The 9,334-nt window shown below is 37.7% G+C and overlaps 1 pseudogene; it reads right to left on the reverse strand.

Moving 5' to 3' along the window:
- Nucleotides 1-9,035: 9,035 nt before the first annotated feature.
- Nucleotides 9,036-9,132, reverse strand: LOC138815200 (U6 spliceosomal RNA; annotated as a pseudogene).
- Nucleotides 9,133-9,334: the final 202 nt, after the last annotated feature.

Here is a 9,334-nt window from a genome sequence, read left to right on the forward strand (position 1 = left end):
CTCAAGTGGTTGAGCTCTTAGGGCAGCAACTTAAACCAGCCAAGGCAGGAAAGTATGTGAGACTCTTCTGTCTATTCAGCTATTTAAAAAGATGAAAGGTGAGCTGTGGTTCAAGTGTTAGAGGGTTAGCTTCGAACAAAGGAATCTCAGGGACAGTGCCAAGCTCTGAGTTCCAGCTCTAAGATTTTTTTAAAGACACCCTACACCCCATTCAGGCCATAAATCCTGATTTTGGTCATCCTAGATCTCACCTCTACTCCTACCACTTCCACAGCACAAGTGTCTGGTGTGTGGCTAGCACTGGGTTAAGAACTTACACAAGGGGGACATAGCCAGTTCAAAGATAATGCCCCAGAACATTGAGGCACTGGCCAAACCAGTCTCTCATCCCCTAGTTCTCTGGCCCTGGAGCTCAAAGTCTGTGCCTCTGTATTCTGACATCTGGAATTGTCTAGAGGCCCTGCTAGGGTTGGAAGATAGACTTACCTGTGAAAAGATATGTTGACATTTCCTAGACATCGACCAATACTTCCAAGCCACCTTGGCCTCACCTCCCATGTAAACCCTGATCATCCGTGCTGGGTTAGCCTTCAGTCAGTTATCAAGCTCGAGTTGGTCAGAGCCACTGGCAACCACCCTTCCCCCACTCCACTGCCAGACTGCTGAGAGTGGGAAGTACAGCCAGAGGCCCAGCTGAGAAAAATGACAGGACATCACATGAATGACCCTGCCCCCCACCCAGAGGCAGGGGAGAACATATGCCAGCTGGCCCTGCTGAACCAGAATCCTCTGGAGGTGTACAAAGATATGGACAGCCGAATTTGGGCTCCAAAGGAAAAGTGGAATATTTAGGTCTCTGACAATTTAAGACTCATTACAGGTCCTGATCGAGGCAAAAGGCAAGTATGCAATGGAGAAGGGGCACTATCCGAGATTAGGAATAGGCAGACAGGCACTCACAAAGTGGACAGGTGAAAATGAGGGAAACACACACACACACACACACACACACACACACACACACACACACACACACACTAACGGGTAGCCCAAGGCCTCAGGGAGTCCTTGAGCACATGAATATTCCAACCACCGAGAAGATGGCACTATTGTTATCAGAACAACTGTAGACAAAACTCAGAGCCTCTACACATCTGGAATGGCTCCTAACACAGCAGGTCATTTCCTACTGTACACACAGCTTTTTCCAGAATTTATTTTTTATTTCAGTTTTCTCAAGGCTAGCATTTTATTGCTTGTACCACAGCTCCATTTCTAGTTTTTGCTGGTTACTTTCAAATCAGAATCTAATGGACATTTTTTTCTTGGTCTGCTTTCAAACACAATCCTCAGATTTCATCTTTCTGATTAACTAGTATTAATGACATGAGCCACTAGTGTGGCTTCTACTTTTTTCTCTATAACTATCTAATGCACATACTTAGATAGTAATGTAAAACTGAGATTATAGAAGCAAGATGTACAGTGATGATACTGTCCTGTCAGAAATTCAAGTTAGTTATGTAAATTTCTTAAGACCATAAACAAAAAATACCATGATACACTGTAAGAGAACTCACTATTGAACATATGAGCTTTAAGAGCCTTCTAATAGATCCATTATTTATTGTTACCCAACATTATAAAAAATGTATGAGGCACTGGTAAAATAGAAGTCCTATGCATGACTACATAAATTCTTTGTTTTTTAAGACACTTGTTTTCATCTAAAAAAGTAGGCCTGTCTATTTTCTTCATGTGATTTTGATGATTGAAGGTGCTTAGTGAGAAGGTCAAAATGTATTAGTAGTCCTAAACTATCAATTCTCATTTTTTCTTCTTGGAGAATATAATGATCAAAGCAATAGTTCAGAATCATGCTTCCAGTGCAAGTGGATCACCAGTGAGAAATCCTCAATACCATTATCCACAAAGTTTTGTCAGATAAAATCTTCCTGCCTTCTCTAGCTGCTTTACTAACTTGGACCTATTTCTTCATTGTACAGGAAAAGTGTGATTCAACTGATTTCAGAGAAATTTTACAAGAATTACCAAGGATTTACTAGAATTACGAAGGATTTAGATTCTTGTCTGTAATTTGGTCAAAGCTATGTCTCTTTATATAGGCTACTAAAATGTATTTACTAATTCCAAGTAAATATATAAATTATATTTCCATCTTTTTTTTAAAAATAAAATTTTGTTTGCTCTATCAGTTGATCAGAGGCATGAATTTTGTGGCTAGCTAGGTCATTACATATCTGTATCTCCCTTCCTTTCTCTATTTCAAGGTTCTCATAGATAATATGATTGGACCATAATTATCCTAATTTATTTTGCTTTTATATTTTTGGTTGCATCATTTCACTTTTTGCTCTGCCATTTCCCAAATCATTATATAGAGGGCATTATTTCATCTTTTCTCATTCCTAGAATAAGCTGCACATGAAGACATCACTGGTCCTTATTTTCAGTCTGTACCTTTGAATACGAAGGAACATCTTTCCTCTGTTCTCCATCAATTCCCTACTCTCTAGTTAGAATAATTTTGAATAGTAAAATTGGAAAAAAGGATATAAATCAAATATGCAGAAAATTCACTAGATTTTTCTGACCAGTTCAACCTATGTGAACTATTAGGGAAATACATGGAAACTTCATTCCCATTGGCACTCAAAGTCTCTGGTTAGGCAATTCTTAGGAAGATGAGGAACAAGATGAAAAAATAAGGAATGGTATCAATTGCAAGACAAAAATTGGAGAAGGATCCAAGTAAATTTCTTCATTGGGCTGCTGAAAATATTCAGCCTACTACAATACGGAGACTACTTTCCAAAAAGGCCACTCATGTGAATACTAGGGATGATGATGAGTATACCCCTCTTCATCAGGAAGCCTACAGTGGACACTTAGACATTGTCCATGAGTTGGTGGCTCAAGTGGCAAATGCAATAACTGTAGATGGCTGGACAACCCTGCACATTGTATATATGCAGAATAATACCAGAGTGGCTTCTTTCTTACTTAATCATGTTACAGATACCAATGCCCAAACTAAAGGCCTCTTGCTGCTGAGAATTGAGATAGCAAAGATACAATGGACCTCTGCCGCTGACTGGCTCTGTCGGGACGATGGAGGACACCTAGTGGAGGAACTGGAACAGGTGGGGAGATGGCAAACAGACAACTCACACAGAAGAGGAGTGAATGCTGAGTATGATTTATTGCAGAGGATAACACACTTTTATAGCTAAAGTCTCCATGAGAAAGGGCAAAAAGTTACACAATCTTGCTGCAAGGCTTCATTTTTGGGTGTTCACCAGCCGGTCGCCTGATCTTGTTTTTTGGATTACCAGCTATGACAATAGGCACTTGTTTTCGGCTTTACCTCTATTTTTAAGAAATACAATTGGTTTTGATGTTTATCACCTATTAACCATTAACCAGAGCACACAGGCAAGGTGCTGGATAGAAAGGCATGAACTCTAGTACTTTATAGTTACTTTTGTTTAGTTTTGTACTTTATATGTTTCAAATCTTTTTTAAGCAATTGTGCTTCTTTGCCATTCTTTAGAGGGTCCCCAATTTGTGGCCAAAATCATGATATTTAGTATACTTAGTTAAATCTGGCCATATATCAAATTTAAGCTCATAGTGTCTTTTCTGTAACCCTTTCACATAATCGTTTACTCTTCTCCATAGAGGCCTTAACTGTCTCATAAGATCTTTCTTGTTCCTTCTTTGATAGTAAGTACCAAGGAGACTTAGATCTAGCAAGTCTCTCAGTAAAAGAAAGAGAGTAATAGGAAGTTTTTTCTTCTAAGTAGTTTTCCCAATGGTTGCCATACTTATCATACACACCTGTAAAAGGCTATGGATCTGGGGGAAGTCTTTGGGGTCCTCTAGATAATGGAGGATCCCACCATTTTCCTCTGATAAGCCATTGCCACCTTCCATCTACCAACTTTTTAAGAATCTTATTTAGCTTTTGGTCTAAATATCCCTCTATATCTTTCTTATCTACAGGATATCTATATGAGTCTATTGTATATGCTTTAGGATTAAAGGGAAGTCTCCAGTAGCCATACACTCTTTTTGCTCTAGCCATGCCTACAGCTTCCTGTAAATCTCTTACAAACAATTCCTTCTGCTGAAGTGATGTCATGAACCCCCCATACTTTTATATCTACTTATGACTTGTCTAATAGCTTCCATAAGAGGGGCTTGTACCGTAGCACTTAACTCTGGTGAGTTAGTCATATTCTCAGGACACTCATCGGATGTTGGAGTCATCAACACTTTTAAGAAAGAGCCTTGAATAAGGGAATATTGAGCATGAGTAAGTAGAACAAGCAGCAGGAACAGTAAAAGATTAATAGGCACTCCTATACAGCGAAGAAAAGCAAAACAGGAACAGAAACACATCTTTCCCAGGGGCTTGCCTGCCTTTCCAGGAGGTAGGCCTCTTTGAAGCCCCATTCTCTGAGGTAGACTTCAGTGAAGTCTCATTCTCAGAGATAGGCCTCTTTGAAGCCCCATTCTCTGAGGTAGACTTTGGTGAAGTCCCATTCTCAGAGATAGGCCTCTTTGAAGCCCCATTCTCTGAGGTAGACTTTGGTGAAGTCCCATTCTCAGAGATAGGCTTCTGTGAAGCCCCGTTCTCAGGTCTAAATGCAGGTGTTCCATGCTCAGCAGACTTCACCGGAGTAGGCATGGCATTTGCTCCTTTTTTATATGTTAGAGGTGCCAGAGAAATTTCTTCTCATATAGAGAAGATGGAGCAGAAGACTAGTTTGAAGAGGACTGGAAAGACAACAATAATACATATAACAATAAGTATTATGACTTCAAATGTAATCAAGTAGTGCCACCAATATAAAGGATTAAGACTTTTTAATCCTCTCTGTAAATCTGCTGCCAAAGAATTTATCCCCACGGTTTCCAAATGAGCTTGACTAAGGGCTGAATTGTCTTCCTGTAGCTATCCTATCTCATGAATTAAGCTATTGTCCTTCCAGAATTTTTGTAAATGCACTTTGGTAACTTCCCAGTCTAAGCTCTCATTATAAGGTAATGGGGTAACACAAATATATTTAAATGACTGATGACAGCTACTGGGTTATTAGATTATTGACTTCAGTCCTTAACTTTAAGACTACTTTTTCCAAAGCCTCTATTTTGTTTTTTTTTTTAATTTTGGATCAATAATTTTTTGCTCTGTTAATGTTAGAGAAACATCCTTATTTAACTCATTAACAAAATGTGCCGGGCCTTTTCAACCAGCTTCTTGATCTTTCCCCATATAGGTGGTGTTGCGGTTTTTGTTGAATTAGCCTGTGGTGGTGATAGAGAAAGAGTCTTTATCTTCTGCTCCAGTTTTCTCTGCTGATGTATTTTCATTTTCTTCCTGTCTCTTTTTTGGGCCCGAGAAAGGCCTGATGAGTCTGTTTGGGACCCAAATGGGGGATTCCGCATTCTGTGGGAAAACATAAGCATAGCCTCTCCCGGATTTTAACAGGATGTCTGGCCCATGCCAGGTTCCAGTAAGTAGATCCTTCCATTTTAGTAAAGGAAAAGTTGTAGTTTTTTCCATGCCCCAATGTCTCATCATTGGGGTTATTCCTTGCTCATCAGCATTGAAATGATTAAGAACAAGTTAAGCATGGTTAAGAGTGTAATGGGGGAAGTATTGCTTCTCTCCTCCCTGTCTAATTCTTGTCAATTGACTTTTTAAGGTCTTATGAGCTCGTTTTATGATTGCTTGGCCTTGTGGATTATACGGAATCCCTGTTTTGTGCACGATTTTCCATTGTGCATAAAATTTAGCAAAAGCATTGGAGGTGTATGCTGGTCCATGGTCAGTTTTTATTTCCTTAGGAATTCCTAGGTCTACAAAGGCTTTAACCAAATGTTGAATAACATCTTTCACAGCCTCTCCAGAATGGGCTGTAGCAACCATAACATGAGAATAAGTATTTATAGTAACATGGACAAAGGAGATTTTCCCAAATTTTGTTACATGGGTAACATCCATTTGCCACAGAACTCTAGGCTTTAAGCCTCTAGGATTAACTCCCATTTTTTGTGGATGAAAAACTTCCGGGCATGCCACACATTCCCTTACAATTTGTCTTGCCTGTTCTCAGGACACTTGAAACATCTTTCTTAAGGCATTAGCATTCTGATGGTGTAGTCTATGACTTTCCTGAGCTTCTTCTAAAGCTGACATTACATGACTTTCCTTAGTTAGTAAATCTGCTAACTTGTTCCCTTGAGACAAAGGTACAGGGAGATTACTATGCCCCCTGATGTGTCCCACAAATGCCTTTATCGTTCTTTGTTGTAATAGCTGTTGTAATTTTATTAATTACTCTATTACTTTAGAATGACCAGTAACTAGGGCTGTTTCAATGGCAGGAAACAAGGAAACCACATAGCGGGAATCTGTGTAAAGGTTAAACTCCTCTGAATAATTTTGAAAGGCTAGCAGAACTGCAATAATCTGTTGTGCAGGTACAGTTGGGTCAGAAGATATTAATGGTGGTTTTGTACTGCAATAAACCACAGACTTTCCGCTAGAAGATCCATCTGTAAAAATAGTTAATGCCCCGCCCAAAGGTTCTGTAACCAAAACCTTTGGAAATATCACAGGGGTTTCAGTATAAAAGGATGTTGGGGCATATGAAAGCTTATTTTACCTGTGTAAGTTAATACAACAATTTTCCAATCATCATCAAATCGTATCAAATGATCTAATTGTTTCTTATTATAAGGGATAATAATGTTAGGTATTTCTTGGCCAAATAATTCTCTAGCTCTTAATCTAGCCTTTAAAATCAAATTAGCACAAAAAAAGGGATATGAAGCAACTATTTTTCCAGGGTTATGGTAATAATGGATCCATTCTAGTATCCCATCCTGCCAAAAACATCCTGTGGGAGTAAAGCTTGTAGCCAGAATTATAAAGGACCATGTTTGTGCAATATTAATTTTCTGTATTTTAGCTGTATTCAATGCTTTTTCTACCAATTTTATACAGGATAAGGCGGCAGGAGTTATTTTCCTGGTAGATTTAGGATTAGGGTCTCCGTCCAACATTTTCATCAAAGGATCTAATTGTCCTGTAGTTATTTTTAAACTAGGCCGAATCCAATTAATATTCCCTAATAATTTTTGGAAATCATTTAATGTTTTTCGTTTATCTATTCTAATTTGTGTTTTTGAGACATAATATAATCATGTCCAATCACTTTTCCCAGATAATTTAAAGGTCATTCATGTTGAACTTTATCAGGAGCTATTATCAAACCGAATTTTGTTAATTGTTCTACCATATCCTGTAATATTTTTTCTGTCTTTTCTCTAGTTTCATCGGCCATAAGTATATCATCCATATAATGAATAATATATGCCCCTGGATATTTTTCTCTAATTTGTTTTATAGCCCTTTTCACATATTGTTGAAATAAGGTAGGGCTGTTTTTCATGCCCTGAGGTAGCACTTTCCATTGGTACCTATTATAAGTTTGTTTAAAATTAGCCGAAGGGACACTGAAAGCAAATCTCTTGGAATCTTCTGGTTGTAATTTTATTGTAAAAAAGCAATCCTGTAAGTTTATTATTATTATGTATCTACCCTGTGGGACTGCAACAGGAGAGGGTAGACCTGGTTGAAGGGCTCCCATGTCATGCATGGTCTCATTAATTGCCCTTAGATCTTGTAATAATCTCCATTTTCCTGACTTCTTTTTTAATTACAAAAAATGGAGTATTCCAAGAATGGGTAGTCTTTTCTATTCTTCCCTTGACTCAATTGTTCTTGAACTAAGTCCTGTATGGCTTGAATCTTTTCTTGAGTTAGGGGCCACTGATTAATCCATACAGGATCAACACTTTTCCATATTATTTTGTCAGCATAAAGCTGTTCCTCAGTGGCCCCTATGAAAAATTTTGCTCCTTCGATGAGGAGTCTATTTGTCCTATTTTATTTTCATGTCTTGCATGATGTCTCTGCCCCATAAAGAAAAGGGCAAGGTGGGAATAACATAAGGTTTGAAGTGGCCTTACTGCCCTTCACATACACATTTGAGTCTCTGAGCTGACTAAGCTACATTAGAAGCCATCCCTAATCCAATTAAGGAAGAAGAAGACCCTTGCACTGGCCAGGCCATAGGAAAATCTTTTCCAACTATACAGGATCTGTCAGCTCCTGTGTCTAAGAGTCCTGTCATTTGTTTTCCATTGACTTTAATGGCCTTGTAAGGCCTTTTGTCTGTAATTTCCTGAACCCAGGCTACAGTATCTGTGGTGCCAAACCCTCCTTTTCTGTTTTGAGTCAGTGTGGGATTAAGCAAGTTTAGATATGAGAGTAAAATATTTGGGCAATCGTCTGCCCTTTATTAACTTGAACAGTCTCTTTTAGAGACCTTATCATGACCTTTATAGTGGTAGACCTCTGAGTCTATTACACCTGGTAATACCTCAAAATTCTTTTTATAGTTTGAGCCACCAGCGTACGGCAACACCAATACTTACTGTAAAAAATTCATGAATTCCGTGGAATTCTTCCAAGTGAATTGCCTGCATTGGATGTCAAAATGTATTCAAGAGTTTTTGTATACATGTATAATGATTTCTGCAGAGTTTGTGAAATTTTAATCAGAAATATTTTTAACTTATCTGTTTAAATGAATAGTACAGAAACTAAAGTATTTCTGGTGCTTGTCTGAAAAAGAATATTTTAAAATATTCTATGTTTGTATAATGTGTCCTTTCAGATTGTATTCCATATAGAAAGTTTTAGATTCCTTTTTTTCCTAGGTCCTAATATTATTTTTCTTTGGGATAAAATGAAAATGTTGTCTAATTTCAAAAGTTTTGTAAAGTTTATGGTATGTAAAAGCCTTTCTGAGGTGAAGATTTAATACACTGATGTCAAACTAAATTTAATTATATGAATTACGTGTGTTGTTACACTTGTTATTTTGTAATCAACTTTTTAATAACTGTTTTTCATTTCTTGCATCTGAAGAAAGAAAAATACGGAATACTTCACAAATTTTCATATCATCCTTGTGCAATTGCCATGTTAATCTCTGTATTGTAATTTGGGAATACCTGCTGCTGAAGCATGTAGTATCTTCCAAATTTAAGCAGTTCATGATGCAATCTTTATACAGACTTATATCTACGGTTGCCTACTTGTAATAAGGAAACTATATTGTTCCTCACAATGCTACTGATCTTATTTCCCTAAAATTCTGTGAATAGTGGAAAAAAATATATTGTTCATCTTAATGCTCACATTTGCAAATTTTTTTTGTCAATGACAATT

The sequence above is a fragment of the Dipodomys merriami genome, unplaced genomic scaffold (assembly GCF_024711535.1).
Source record: "Dipodomys merriami isolate MVZ:Mamm:240054 unplaced genomic scaffold, mDipMer1.0.p SCAF_108, whole genome shotgun sequence".
Taxonomy (NCBI): domain Eukaryota; kingdom Metazoa; phylum Chordata; class Mammalia; order Rodentia; family Heteromyidae; genus Dipodomys; species Dipodomys merriami.